Source organism: Mastomys coucha, unplaced genomic scaffold, assembly GCF_008632895.1.
Source record: "Mastomys coucha isolate ucsf_1 unplaced genomic scaffold, UCSF_Mcou_1 pScaffold19, whole genome shotgun sequence".
NCBI classification, from domain to species: Eukaryota; Metazoa; Chordata; class Mammalia; order Rodentia; family Muridae; genus Mastomys; species Mastomys coucha.
The window spans coordinates 3,783,278-3,795,293 of NW_022196901.1; the positions used below are offsets into that span (position 1 = coordinate 3,783,278).

At 36.8% G+C, this 12,016-nt stretch overlaps 1 protein-coding gene across 1 annotated transcript in view; it reads right to left on the reverse strand.

The window, feature by feature from the left end:
• Positions 1-12,016, reverse strand: part of Znf804b (zinc finger protein 804B) — a 555,475-nt gene that overhangs the window by 84,595 nt on the left and 458,864 nt on the right. The gene's annotated exons all lie outside the window — the stretch shown is intronic.

The following is a 12,016-nucleotide window of genomic DNA, read 5'->3' on the forward strand; positions in this document are numbered from 1 at the left end:
ACAAAACTAAAAGAAGATAGACACATGAATGTTACGCCAGCTCTAACTACAAAAATAACAGGAAGCAAAAATGAGGAACAAAACAGGAATTGTAGAATATTAATTCTGGAATTTCAAATTTAAAAATAATAACTCATACCCAAAAAACACTAGTATCTTGTGATATTCATTTGACATTTAGTGTCCTGAAATACTTTCCCCTACATTCAGGGTTATATGAATAGTTTAGCTTCCTTAGACCTTTGGCCATCAGTGCCTTTTTGTTTTGTTTTGTTTTGTTTTTAATTTGAAGGACATGAATTTTAATGGATAGTTCCAATGATCACTATATAAATCCAGGCACATAACATACATAATTATTGATTGGGTGATCAGAAACTGCAAAATCAATTAGCACTCTTACAATCAAAACATTTGGGATACTGAAGCAGGAGGGTTGTTATGGGGTATAGATTAACTGGTCTACATAATAAGTTTTAGGTCAACCTGAGCTATAGTTCATATAATTAATAAAGAGATAAATACATGGAACTAGAAAATACCATCCTGAGTGAGGTAACCAAGACCCAAAGGATGTGCACAGTATATACTCATTGGTAAGTGGATATTAGCCAAGAAGTACAAAATACCTATGAAATACCCCACAGAACCTAAGATGTTAAACAATAAGGAAGGTCCAAGTAAGGATGCTTCAAACCCATTTAGAAGGGGGAACAAAATAATCATGGGAAGCAGAGGAAGGGAGGGACCTGGGTAGGAGAGGGGAGGGGGATGGAAAAAGGGGATCAGGCTCAGGTTTGTCAGGAGATAGGAGAGAAGCACAGAGGTCAGAAGAATGTATGAAAATTTGCAGTTACTAGGGGTGGGAGTGGGGGAAACTCTAGAAGGTCCAAGAGACCTGGGATGGGGAAGCTTCCAGGACTCAATGTGTGTGACCTTAGCCAATATGCTCAACTGTAGGTATATGGAACCTGAAAAGACTACTTCTCATAGTCACTGCCCCCAGCCCCCAGTAGAAGGATGGGGATACTAACCTATCTACAATATTTTTGACCTAGAATTGTCCCTGCCTAAAAGAAATGCAGGGACAAAAATGGAATAGAGACTAAAGATTAGCCAACCAGTGAACAGCCCAACATGGGATCCATGCCAAGGGTGGGCACCAATCCCTGATACTATTACTGATGCTATGTTTTGCTTGCAGATAGGAGACTAGCTCAACTGTCTTCTAAAAGGCTCTAGCAGCAGCTGACTGAGACACATGCAGATACTCACAGGCAAGCATTTGACTGAGGTCTGGGATCCTAATGGAAGAGTTGGGGGAAAGATTGAAGGAGCTGAAGGGGATTGCAACCCCATAGGAAGAACAGCAGTGTCAACTAACCTAGACCTCCTAGGAGCTCCCAGAGACTGAGTTAACAATCAAAGAGCAAGTACAAACTGATCAGAGGCTCTTGGCACAAACATAGTAGAGAATTGCCTTGTCTAGCCTCACTGGGAGAGGATGTGTTCAATCCTGTAGAGACTTGATTCCTCTGGGGTGAAGATACACAGGGGAGCACCCTCTCAGAGGGGGAGGGGAGGGAGCATAAGAGAAAAAACTCTGCAAGAGAAGACCAGGAGTAGGACAACACGTAGAATGTAAATAAATAAAACAATTAATTGATAACACAAGTAGATAATGAATGAAAGTTTCTTCATCCAGCCATGGGTCACCCTAATAATCACCAAATTGCCATTTTATAGCCTGCTGACTAGCTGACAAACTACCTCTTCATCATTATTTTTAATATTACCAAAAAAAAAAAACCCAAGGTTGTCACCTTATTTTCATTATTCTTGGCTTAAAATTATTGACTTTTAATTAAATACTTTACTAAAACACCTAGCTAAAATTGTTTTTACCAAACAGCATTCTCTACACATGATCTTTCCTTTTGGTTTTAATATCTAGAACCATTTAATGCCTTATATTTTTATTGGATATATTAATTTTCTGTGTTCTCACTCTCACTTTGATTAGCTAACAAGAATGGGAATATCTGTCAAGTTTTTTTTCTTATATAATTCCAGACTTTTCAGTCTTCATTATGAGAATATCATGGAAAATCTACAAGTTCCCATAAAGAAAAGGTAAGAATTTTATTGGTAAATAGACTCTCAATATTAGTACTGAAAGCTGCCACCCATTGGAAAAACAAATCAAGGTTCACATTTCTAAGAATATGCAAAAGTTAAAAAAGTTGGACAAAAAGCAAGAAGAAATTAATACAATAAGTACATATACTTTCTGACAGGCATAGTTTCTTGCTACAAGTATTACCTCTTAGACTCTAGAAGATGGGGTCCATTAAAAGAAAAGGATAAAATATGGAATCTCATTCATGGGTTGAAAGAAATAAGTGATGCAGTCTAAGAGAGGAATAATCATATCCACAAAATAATCTTGAAAGAAAACCTATAACCACAACTACACAGAAATCTAGAAGGGCAAACTGTCCACATTAAAACAAAAAAGACAGCAGAGTGGACTCAACTAGGGAATTTTCTACAGGAAATGGAAACAGAACTGTCTTATCAGCTGGTTTATATAAATACAAAGAAAGTTGTTTTGTGTGTGTGAAGGACAATAAAGAAATAAATTAGGAAGAGGTAGCCATATAATATTTGGCATTTAAGAAAATAAAGGGTTATTTTAGAATATTTCCACAAAAGATGTAATTATAAGTAATCTTAGTATTGTAAGAAGTTTGATACACACACATGTGCACATGTATATGTATGTATGCATATATGCATGCATATATATATGTAGATATGCACATATATGTACATATACACATATATACCATACTAATCAGTCACAATAATATATTAAATATTGAGAAGCTACATATATATTTTCCTTCATAAAAGCTTACCATTATGTCTTAAATATTTAAAAAATTTACCTGAAAATTTAAGATAGAATTTACTTATTATCATATACTTCTACATTTCTTTTTAATATAAATGTATATATAAGCATCATGTAAAACTGGTCACATTAAATTTCACATAGAATAAAAACATTACACCAATTTAATTTCACACTCATTATTCTATGTTCTATGTATCATAATTTAGCCATTGTCTTTTTACTATGATTACACAACTTGTACTGGCTTTCTTTTTCTTTTTCTTTTTTTTGGATATTTTCTTTATTTATATTTCAAATGTTATCCCCTTTCCAGGTTTCCCTCTCTCCTGGAAACACCCTATCACATTCTCCATCCCCCCGTTTCTATGAGAGTGTTCCACCACCCACCCACCCACTCCCACCTTGCCACCCTTGATTCCCCTACACTGGGGCATCTATCAAGCCTTCATAGGACCAAGGACCTCTTCTTCCCTTGGGCATCCTCTGCTACATATGCAGCTGAGCCATGTGTACTCCTTTGTTGATGGTTTAGCACCTGAGATTTCTGAGGGGTCTGGTTGGTTGATATTATTGTTCTTCCTATAGGGTTGCAAACCCTTTCAACTCCTTCAGTCTGTTCTTTATGTCCTCTATTCGGGACCCTGCACTCAGTCCAATGGTTGACTACTAACATCCACCTCTGTATTTGTAAGGCTCTGGAAGGGCCTCTCAGGAGACAGCCATATCAGGCATATCATGTACTTCTTGGCATCCACAATAATGTCTGGGTTTGGTAACTGTATATGGGATGAATCCCCAGGAGAAACAGTCTCTGGGTGGCCTTTGCTTTAGTCTCTGCTCTACACTTTATCTCCATATTTGCTCCTGTGAGCATTTCGTTATTCTAAGGACAGAAGCCCCCACAGTTTAGTCTTCCTTCTTATTGAGCTTCATGTGGTCTGTGAATTGTATCCTGGTCATCTGGAGCTTTTGGGATCATATCCACTTGTCAGTGAGTGCATACCATGTGTTTTCTTTTGTGATTGGGTTACCTCTCTCAGAATAATATTTTCTAGTTCTATCCATTTGCTTAGAATTTCATGAAGTCATTGTTTTTAATAGCTGGGTAGTATTCAACTGTGTATGTCTACCACATTTTCTGTATCCATTCCTCTGTTGAGGGACATCTGGGTTGTTTCCAGCTTCTGGCTATTATAAAATAAGGCTGCTAAAAACATAGTGGAGCATGTGTCCTTATTACATGTTGGAGCATCTTCTGGGTATATGCCCAGGAGTGGCATAGCTGGGTCCTCTGCTAGTACTATGTCCAATTTTCTGAGGAACCACCAAACTGATTTCCAGATTGGTTGTACCAGCTTGCATTCCCATCAGCAGTGGAGGAGTTTTCTTCTTTCTCCACATCCTCCCCAGCATCCACTGTCACCTGAGTTTTTGATTTTAGCCATCCTGATAAGTGTGAGGTGGAATCTCAGGGTTGTTTTGATTTGCATTTCCCTGATGACTAAGGATGTTGAACATTTCTTTAGGTGCTTCTCGGCCATTCCATATTCCTCAGTCGAAAATTATTTGTTTAGCTCAGTATTTTTAATAGGGTTATTTCTCTGGAGTATAACTTCTTGAGTTCTTTGTATATATTGGATATTAGCCCTCTATCAGATGTAGGATTGGTAAAGATCTTTTCCCAATCTGTTGGTTGCCTTTTTGTCTTATTGAAAGTGTACTTTGCCTTACAGAAGCTTTGCAATTTTATGAGGTCCCATTTGTCGATTCTTGATGATACAGTACAAGGCATTGGTATTTTGTTCAGGAATTTTTCCCCTATGCCCACATGTTCGAAGCTCTTCCCCATTTTCTCCTCTATACGTTTCAGTGTATTTGGTTTTATGAGGAGGTCCTTGATCCACCTGGATTTGAGCTTTGTAGAAGGAGATAAGAATGAATTGATTTGCATTCTTCTACTTGCTAACTGCCAGTTGAACCAGCACCATTTGTTGAAAGTGTTGTCTGTTTTTCCACTGGATGGTTTTAGCTTCTTTGTCAAAGATCAAGTGACCATAGGTGTGTGGGTTCACTTCTGGGACTTCAATTCTATTCCACTGATCCACCTGCCTGTCACTGTACCAATACCATGTAGTTTTTATCACAATTGCTCTGTAGTACAGCTTAAGGCCAGAGATTCCACCAGAGGTTCTTTTATTGTTGAGAATAACCTATCCTAGGTTTTTTGTTATTCCAGATGAATTGCAAATTTCTCTTTCCAAGTCTGTGAAGAATTGAGTTGGAATTTTGAAGGGGATTTCTTTGAATCTGTAGATTGCTTTTGGCAAGCATGAGCATGGGAGATCTTTCCATCTTCTGAGATCTTCTCGATTTCCTTCTTCAGAGACTTGAAGTTCTTGTCATACAGATCTTTCACTTGCTTGGTTAGAATTACAAGGAATTTTATATAATTTGTGACTATTGTGAAGGGTATTGTTTCCCTAATTTCTTTCTCAGACTGTTTATCCTTTTAGTAGAGGAAGGCTTCTTGATTTGTTTGAGTTAATTTTATATCCAGCCACTTTGCTGAAGTTGTTTATCAGCTTTAGGCATTTTCTAGTGTAATTTTTGGGATTATCTGCAAATAGTGATATATTGCCTTCTTATTTTCCAATTTGTATCCATTTGACCTTCTTTTTTTGTCAAATTGCCCTAGCTAGAAATTCACGTACTGTGTTGAATAGATAGGGAGATTGGGCAGCTTTGTCTAGTCCCTGATTTTAGTGGGATTGCTTCAAGTTTCTCTCCATTCAGTTCAATGTTGGCTACTAGTTAGCTGTACATTGCATTTACTATGTTTAGGTATGGGCCTTGAATTCCTGATCTTTCCAAGATCATGTTTATGAAGGGATGCTGGCCTTTGTCAAATGCTTTTTCAGCATCTAATGAAATGATCATGTGGTTTTTTTTTTCTTTGAGTTTGTTTATGTAGTGGATTACATTGATGGATTTATATATATTGACCATCCCTAAATCCCTAGGATGAAGCCTACTTGATCATGATGAATGATCATTTTGATATGTTCTTGGATTCTGTTGGCAAGAATTTAATTGAGTATTTTTGTACCAATGTTCATAAGGGAGATTGGTCTGAAGTTCTCTTTCTTCATTTGGTCTTTGTGTGGTTTAGGTGTAAGTGTAATTATGGCTTCATAGAATGAATTGGTAGTGTACCTTCTGTTTCTATTTTGTGTAATAGTTTGAAGAGTATTGGTATAAGGTCTTCTTTAAAGTTCTGATAGAATTTGCCACTGAACCAACCTAGTCCTGGGCTTTTTTTGGTTGGGAGACTATTAATGACTGCTTCTATTTCTTTAGGGGTTATGGGACTGTTTAGGTGGTTTATCTGATCCCCTTTTAACTTTGGCACCTTCTAGAAAATTGTTCATTTCATCTAGATTTTCAAATTTAGTTGAGTATAAACTTTTGTAGTAGGATCTGATGATTTTTTAAATTTCCATGATTTCTGTCCTCCTGTCTCCCTTTTCATTTCTGACTTTATTAATTTGGATACTGACTCTGTGCCCTCTGGTTAGTCTGGCTAAGGGTTTATCTATCGTGTTGATTTTCTCAAAGAACAAACTCCTGGTTTTGTTGATTCTTTGTGTAGTTTTTCTCTATCCTATTTGGTTGATTATTTCCTGCTGTCTACTCTTCTTGGGTGTATTTACTTCTTTTTGTTCTAGAGCTTTCAGGTGTACTATCAAGCCACTAGTGCAAGGTTTCTCCAGTCTTTTTGGAAGCACTTAGAGCTATGTAGTTTCCTCTTACCACTCCTTTATTGTATCCCATAAATTTTGGTAAGATGTTTCTTCATTCTCATCAAATTCCAAAGTCTTTAATTTCTTTATTTCTTCCTTGACTAAGTTATCATTGAATAGAGCATTGTTCAGTTTTCAAGTGTATGTGTGTTTTCCATTGTTTTTGTTGAATTTAAGACCAACTTTAGTCCATGGTGATCTGACAGGGTACTTGAGATTATTTTAATCTTCTTGTATCTGTTGAGGCTTATTTTGGGCCCAATTATATGGTCAATTTTGGAGAAGGTACCATGAGGTGCTGAGAAGAAAGTATATTCTTTTGCTTTAGGAAGAAATGCTCTATAAATATCTATTAGATCCATTTAGCTCATAACTTCTGTGAGTTTCACTATGTCTCTGTTTAGTTTCTGTTTTCATGATCTGTCCATTGCTGAGAGTGAGGTGTTAAAGTTTTATTGTGTGCAGTGTGATGTGTGCTTTTAGCTTTAGTAAAGTTTCTTTTATGAGTATAGGTGCTCTTGCATTTGGAGCATAGATGTTCACAATTTAGAGTCCATTTTGGTAGATTTTTCCTTCAACCAGTATGAAGTATCCTTCCTTATCCTTTTTGATAACTTTTGTTTGAAAGTCCACTTTATTTGATATTAGAATGGCTACTCCAGCTTGTTTCTTGGGACCATTTGCTTGGAAAATTTTATTCCAACCTTTTACTCTGAGGTAGTGTCTGTTTTTGTCACTGTGGTGTGTTCCCTGTATGCAGCAAAAAGCTGGATCTTGTTTACCTATCCAGTCTGTTAGTCTGTTGTTTTACTGGGGAATTGAGTCTGTTGATGTTAAGAGACATTAAGGAAAAGTGATTGTTACTCCCTGTTATTTTTATTGTTAGAGGTAGCATTATGTTTGTGTTTCTATCTTCTTTTGGATTTGTTGAAAGATTACTTCCTTGGTTTTCCTAGGGTGTAGTTTCCCTTCTTGTGTTGGAGTTTTCCACCTCTTATCCTTTGTAGGGCTGGATTTGTAGAAAGATATTGTGTAAATTTGATTTTGTCATGGAATATCTTGTTTTTCCCATCTATGGTAAATGAGAGTATTGCTGAGTATAGTAGTCTGGGTGGCATTTATGTTCTCTTAGGGTCTGTATGACATCTGCCCAGGATCTTCTAGCTTTCATAGTCTCTGGGGAGAAGTCTGGTGTAATTCTGATAGGCCTGCCTTTATATGTTACTTGACTTTTTTCCCTTATTGCTTTTAATATTCTTTCTTTATTTAATGTATTTGTGTTTTGATTATTATGTGACAGGAAGAATTTCTTTTCTGGTCCAATATATTTGGAGTTCGGTAGGCTACTTGTATGATCATGGGCTTCTCTTTCTTTAGGTTAGGGAAGTTTTCTTCTATAATTTTGTTGAAGATATTTACTGCCACTTTAAGTTGGGAATCTTTGCTCTCTTCTATACCTATTATCCTTAGGTTTGTTCTTCTCATTGTATCCTGTATTTCCTGGATGTTTTGGGTTAGGTGCTTTTTGCATTGTGTATTTGATTATTTTGTCAATGTTTTGCCATGATCTGTCCATTGCTGAGATTGGGGTGTCTTCTGCCCCTGACATTCTCTCTTCTATCTTTTGTAGTCTCTCTGTGATGCTTGCTTCTATGACTACTGATCTCTTTCCTAGGTTTTTTAACTCCAGGGTTGTCTCCCTTTGTGATTTCTTTATTGTTTCTGTTTCCATTTTTAAATCTTAGATGGTTTTGTTCATTTCCTTTGCCTGCTTGATTGTATTTTCCAGTAATTGTTTAAGTGATTTTTGTGTTTCCTCTTTAAGGGCTTCTACCTGTTTACCTGTCTTCTCCTGTATTTCTTTAAGGGGGTTATTTATGTCCTTCTTAAAATCTTCCATAATTGTCATGAGATTTGACTTTAGATCTGAATCTTGCTTTTCTGGTATAATGGTGTATCCAGGACTTGGTATGGTGGGAGAATTGGATTGTGATGATGCCATGTAACCTTGGTTTCTATTTCTTCTGTTCTTATGCCTGCCTCCAGCCATCTGATTATCCTTAGGGCTCCCTGCCCTTGCTATATCTGACTAGGGCCTGTCTTTCCTCTGATCCTGGTTGAGTCAGAACTCTTCAGAGTCTACCTGTCTCTGTGATCCTGTGATTCTGGGATTCTGTGATCCTGAGATTCTGGGTGCGTCAGAGTTTCTGGGAATCAAGCTGCCTCTGAGATCCTGAGATCCCATTGTGACAAGTTCCTGGGATCCTGGGATCCTAAGATCCTGGATGTGCTAGAGCTCCTGGGAATGGAGCCTCCTCTGGTGTCTGTGGGACTGGCTGCTGAGTTCATGCTCAAGGTAGATCTACACAGACTATAAGAAACTAGAGCCACTAGTCAGGCAGGGTTCCTGTGTCCCTGGACCCTGTTGGTTCCAGTTACTCCTGATGGTGTTAGAAGAGATGTTGTGTTCTCCTCAACCCTGATCCTAAGGTCCTGGGCTTGCTAGAGCACCTGGGAATGGAGCTTCCTCTGGGGGCTGTGGTACTGGCTGCCGAGTTCACACACAAGGTAGACCAGTGCAGACCTGGTTTTCTGTTTTAAACAATTATGTACATCAACTTTTGACATTAATCTGATTATTTTCTTAAAATTCATGCTAGGGTGAATATAAAGAAACTACATCTTCTGTACACAGAAGGGCAATTTCACATATGAATTCACATTGGTTGTAACAGCATGCATAAGATCTGTGCAAGATCAAATCTGAATAACTTCCAGCATGGATAGGAAGTGGGCTTGGAATCCCAACATTAGTTGAGGAACTATTAACAATTGATAATTGCTAAGTGAATGACATTATTTTTTAAAAAATGTATTCTCTCATAGGTAGATAATACTTTTCAGAGGCCTACATATCTAAGATTACATGTGAAATACAAACTGGATCCTACAGGCTAAAAACAAGGAGGATGTAATTGTATTGCTCGGGTAGAGGGTGATGCATTTGGGAGGAGTTGGGTAAGAGGAATACATATGATCAAAAACACTGTAAAAAATATCTAAGAACTAATAAAATATCAATTCCACTAAAAGTGCTTATTGACTTATTGGTATTGGTCAGTGTGGCACCTCTCAGTTCTAGAGGCACAGTACCTAGAACTGACAACTAACTTTCGTTTTCAGGGCTAATGACAGAGAGAGGTTAGGAGTACCAGCAAATTAAAAAACAACCCTTTAATTTTTTAAGTTTAAGAGTGCAAGTAATTTGTAGCAGTCTGCTAACTCTCTAGGACACAAAAATAAAAGAAGAGAAGTCTGGGCTTTTATTATTTCCTGTGGCTGATTTCAAGGTACCGAGGGTAAAACAATGAACTCCTAAAATCATGGACATCGAACAGCTGGATCGGAAGAGCCCACAAGCTGACTCTGATAACCATAGTCATTGCCAAAGATGTTAGGAAGTAGAAAGATGATAATTCACTCTTTGAATTATGAAAAAAAGGAAAGGTTCTGCTAAGAGGTGATGTAAGACTTGTGACTTCAATAACAAGAAACAGAAAGTTCAAGGTCAAATTGAAGTACTGCAAGTAGAGGGAACAGAAAGTACATGGCACATCTAAGATCACAATGCAGATTTTAAATAGATGTTTTCTGTAAATGGAAAATCATGACATTAAAATTCTTTTAGCCAATGTGAAGTAAATAAATAGAATAAATTAAATTGAATATGAGCAAAAATCTAAGACTAGTTTTGCTGTAATTCTTCACTAATAGAATATACAAATACAGCTATGTAATTACTGGAACACACACACACACACACACACACACACACACGCACTCATACATACACTTACTGCATCACCATGCTCTATGAAATAGGGGTTTATAGAATTGGAAACCCAGAACTACCTTACATCGCAGTGCATTACAGAGTAGTTATCTTTATTGTTCAGTCTGACTTGTGTTTTGGGCATGGAATGTCTCCCATGTGCTCACATGTTTAATACTTGGTCACATAAGATGTACACCAATTTATAAGACTGTGAAATCAGTAGGAGGTGGAGTCATTCAGAAGCATATTAGTAGGGGCAGGCCTTAAGATTTTGTAGCCTAGCCATATTTCTTATTCTTTCTATTGTTGACTCTGAACACAGTGATACCTACTGCCTCATTTGGTGCTAATCCTTCCCTATTGTGTTGGATAGCCTCCATTTTTATACTGCATCTCAAAATAAATCCTTCATCATTTTTTTCTTCAGTTAGATATTACTGCATCACAACAATAAGAAAAGCAACTAGTACTCTGGCTACATACACCACCCAATCTTTGATATGTTTTATCCTCACTAAATCCATTGGGGTAGAATTAATAGATAATTTAAATGAAGCTGTAGGAGGATAACAAGAGAAAATTGGGAAGAAAACAATATACAATTTTAGAGGTGAGTCATCCCCTTTGGGCTCAGAATGATAATGATAGATTGACTTGAATATTTTACCTAGAGTTAGCAGAGAAGGAAAGAATTCAAAATAACATTTTAAAAAGGAATCATTTTGAGTCTGCTTCTAACCCTAACACTAAAGAAGTCCCCCTGAGGAAAAATAAATCCTGTGTAAAGTCAAGGGAGATTAGGTGAATTAAGCTCCACATGTAGAGAGTCTGAAAGGAGGATCTTTCTTGAATACAGGAGGTGTTCTAGCTTGTATCTGTTTGCTTTTAATTTAGAAGAACAATTGTGTCTCTGGGGAAAATAAGAGTTCTCAATATGAAGATGTGTGATAATTTTTCAATATAAAACATTTTCAGACAATAGTCTTTAAAACATGAGTGTGATCTAAAAATGGTCTCATGAGAAATTGATTGTCATTGACATGTTCGCTGTAGTAATAATCACAGTGTTGCTTTAGCCAAGGGACTGTAACTTATATACACACAGAAATTGCTTTTAAAATGATTTTCAACAATTGTAAGGAATTAGAAGGTGTCTGGGGCTGTAGATGAAACAATTGAATTGTTTCCTCAAAACATGAGCTATAAATACAAAGAGGTTGTCAAAGCTTGAGCCTCATTTTATTTCCTCATGGGAGAGAGTTTAAAACTTTAGATGTGTTGATGATGAACTAAAGTGACTCTACAAATAATGCCCAAATAGTGTAATTCTTGTTCAAATTATAGAGAAGATATTATTAAGTGTTCAACAGGAAGTTTTGATTTATTTTTTAAAGATATATACTTACTTATTTCTGCAAAATTAAAATGTGCTTATAAGTAACTAGAGATGTGGCTTAGTAG